The sequence below is a fragment of the Armigeres subalbatus genome, chromosome 2 (assembly GCF_024139115.2).
Source record: "Armigeres subalbatus isolate Guangzhou_Male chromosome 2, GZ_Asu_2, whole genome shotgun sequence".
Classification (NCBI taxonomy): Eukaryota; Metazoa; Arthropoda; class Insecta; order Diptera; family Culicidae; genus Armigeres; species Armigeres subalbatus.
The window spans coordinates 320,447,777-320,451,523 of record NC_085140.1 but is presented as its reverse complement, the minus strand read 5'-3'; positions in this window follow the sequence as shown (position 1 = coordinate 320,451,523).

Sequence of the window (3,747 nt, the reverse complement as noted above, 5' to 3'; positions counted from 1 at the left end):
TTCAACCGATAATTAATTCAGTAACTCATTTTCAACTTACTATCCGAGCAATCCAATGTGCATGCCAGCTCCAGTTTCTGAGGTTAGGTCAGCTATTAACATAATGTTTCATTTATGAGTTTGACTCTTTAACTTTAACTATTTAATAGTATATACTTACATATCCGTACTTATATGGTACTAATTTAGGACGTAAGTTCACTTTTGTTTAACTGATCAATCGAATTCACTCAAAAATATTATTTAGGATTATTGAATTGAATTAATTAATTGTATAAAACAGCAGCTATTCCGCCAAACCTAACTTTCACATAGGAGTGTGTTCATTTGTTTTGCTGATGTCACTGTTAGATCTGTCAACAATTGAACGATGCGCGTGGATATTACGCTCCGCTTCACTGCACTACAGATCCAAAGGGCCTATCTCTAGTATTTCGCAACACCCCGACCCGTAATGCCTTATCTTTCAACGGCCTTACCACTCTGTAGGACGTCCAGCAAGGCTACTTTGACCGCAGGTCTCTGGAACACTCCTGATGCTGTTTGGACGTCGGTAATGGGAATTCGCGATGAAGTTTTCGCACCACTCGAACTCATCAGCAGGAAGTTGTAGGGTGTAATGGCTTCTTCTGTTGAATCCTCCAGTGGTACAAATGTCAGAGGATGGGAATTGACAATCATTTCGGCTTCTGCTAGAAAAGTCATCAGTTCTTCGTCGTTCAAATGTTGCTGGTGGTTTAATGATTTGAACGCATCTTTAATGGACCGTACCTTCCGCTCCCATACACCACCCATGTGAGGAGCGGAGGGTGGATTGAATATCCACTCAATTTCAGCGTTGACGAACGTACTGGCTAATGTCCGGTTAATAGATTTTATCTGTTCGGCAATCTCGCGAGCAGCTCCCCGGAAATTGGTGCCGTTGTCACTGAATATTTGTTGTGGTGCCCCTCTTCGAGATATAAAACGGCGAATCGCCATTTTACATGATTCTGCTGATGACCTATGCACTACCTCCACATGTACGGTTCGTACAGTTAAACATGTAAATAGTGCCACCCATCGTTTTTCGTTACTTCGACGGCGCTTCACAATCAATGGCCCGAAGTTATCCAGACCTGTGAATGTAAACGGGCGAACGTATGGTGTTACCTTTGGATGCGGCAGAACAGCCATCTTTGGCACGGATGGCTTTGCTCTGTAGACTTTGCACCATATACATTGCTTCACGACCTTCTTGACCACGAAGCGAATTTTGGGTATGTAATACCGTTGGCGCAACTCGTTCACGACAGTCTCGACGTTAGAGTGTTCGTAACGTTGATGGTATTTGTGGATGGGCAAATTGGTGACGTGGTATTTTCGGGGGACTATCACCGCATTTTGAAAATCCGTTGAATAATAGACCGAACTTCGTTAATACGACTACGCATTCGCAGCACACCTCTTTCATCCAAAAATGGTGACATATTTGCAATGGAACTGCTCTTTTTGAGGGACTTACATTCGTTTTTGGGAAGTTCGACGTTCTTACGCAGAATGTAAATCTCTTTGGAATATTCTGCGTATTGTACTACTCGCCACACACTTGCTTCTGCTGCTACGTAATCTTTCTGCTCCAATACTGCCACCCTGCACCCGGTTGCTACTCGGTGCGAAGTTCGGCAACGATGACCGAAGTGATGCAGATAGCTAAGGCTCTTCACAAGATCCTCCCTACGAGAGAACTTTGTAAAAACGAAAACTGAATCACAAACTACTTCGTGATGTTGAACTGATTTAATCTCCTCTTGAAGCACTGTAAACTAGATCGGTTGGCGTGGTTATCCGTATTCCGGTCGATGCAGAAATGCTGGTCCTGAAAACCATGGACTTTCCGTGTCAAATCAGGGGCCGTTTTCCCTTTTGGCACCCTTGTCAGCTATGCTTAAATTCGTTGGGTCGTAGTGCCCTTCGTCGACACATATTTACCACTGAATCTCAGCAACCCGAAAAGCTACAAATTGCCTGATCCGCTCTCAACCAAGCGAGAACTGTTTTTGAGTCAGTCCACATGTAGAGTTTCTGGACTGGTATGGAATGATTCTCCTACATGCTCCAGCTCCTTAGAAGTCTTACTCCAAGCACTCCGGCGCACAGCTCGCTGCGTGGAAGTGACTGAGGTTTTAGCGGTGTAACTTTCGTCTTTGCCGATACCTAGGATAGGATGTGCCAAGTAGTCAGCAAAAATCGTACCGATTTGTTGTCACAATCGTACCGGTTGCTGATTGGTTGAAAATGACAATCGATTACTTCGATTGGTAGCGGCGCGTTTTTCGTAGGGCAGCATGTTGTTAGTTTGGCCGTGTTGCAGGTTTGTAAAGTTGATATTAAGCAAAATACTTAAATGTTTGAGTTCCAGTTTTTTTGGTAAAAAATACATTTATATTGAACTGAAAACGCCATATTAATTATTCTCAACGGTTGTAAAGGTTTAAAACTGTTGATTTTAAGCTTTACGATTCACCTTTCTGTCATTTTTGATCTCAAAGTCATATACACATTAGAAAAAACTTCTCTCTGTTAGTCTTTCGCTTCTCTTACATAAATAATGGATGGAACAGAAAGAAAAACATCAAATTTTGATACATGATATTTAGAAGATTTTGTACCAAATTACTTTGGCTGCACTGGCGACCACCTCGTCAGAGCAGCCGACTAAAAAACAACAAGGCAGTCTCAATTGAGTTGTCACATCCTATCCTAGGCCGATACTAAAGCGCAACGCGGTGATCCGTAGTCGAAAATCCGGAAATATGCTACAGCGCAATACGCCATGAGGCTGGCATCGACGAAAACGTGGAGTTCTAGAGAGGAGTAACTGACAGAGTCGTAATGCGGAAAATAGCACCTAGGAATTTTAACCTTTCTCAGGTTTGGAACTAATTGGACCCTGAGACGAGACCGGCAAAGACAGCTTCTTTTTCCTTGTTTTGACACTTGTTCTTCTTTTCATCACAGTTGACCATCGAGTTTCAACTGTTTCCTTGACTGTTTCACCTAAGCCCCGGGTGGACTCTTCTGAGCACAATAAAAGTGTATCCAATTCACGAATTAGTAAAATTATTTTCATAAGGATTTTTATACCGGGTACAAAACACACGTTTATAACTGATTATTAATAAGCTAAACGGATGATTTGGAATACTCGTTTAAGTGAAAAAGTCTTCGTAAAACAAAATTCATGCGGAATATTTTATTTGGGATACCAATACTTTCACACAAAAAGCTGCTGGCTGCACCTGACAGTTCGTGACAGCAGTTGACTGGCAGCAGCTGAAGTTACATTTTTTCCTCTTTGCAAGTCCCGTCCCAGATTGGACTCATCGTTTCCAATTCTCAAAATCCACCACTGTTACTGGGTCATCCCATTTAATGCCGGATCTCCATATGTCCTGAATCAGAATTTTTCCGTGTACTGTATATGTTGCTGCAATCCCGAGTGGGTCAAAATGACTCATAACCACACGAAGGACTTGTCTTTTTGTGGGAACGATGCTTCCAGACAGTAACGGGCGAAGATCTTCACGGAATTGGGTGTCAAATACGAACAAATCGTCCTTGGGGTCCCACATCATCCCTGAAACACGTTCGGCAACCGTGGACTTCTCCACTGAATTTTGCTGTATCCCCGACCCGTCGTAAAACCTCCTCAGAATTTGACTGCCAGTTGCAAATCTCGAAGCCAGCCTTGTCGAAGATCCAGCG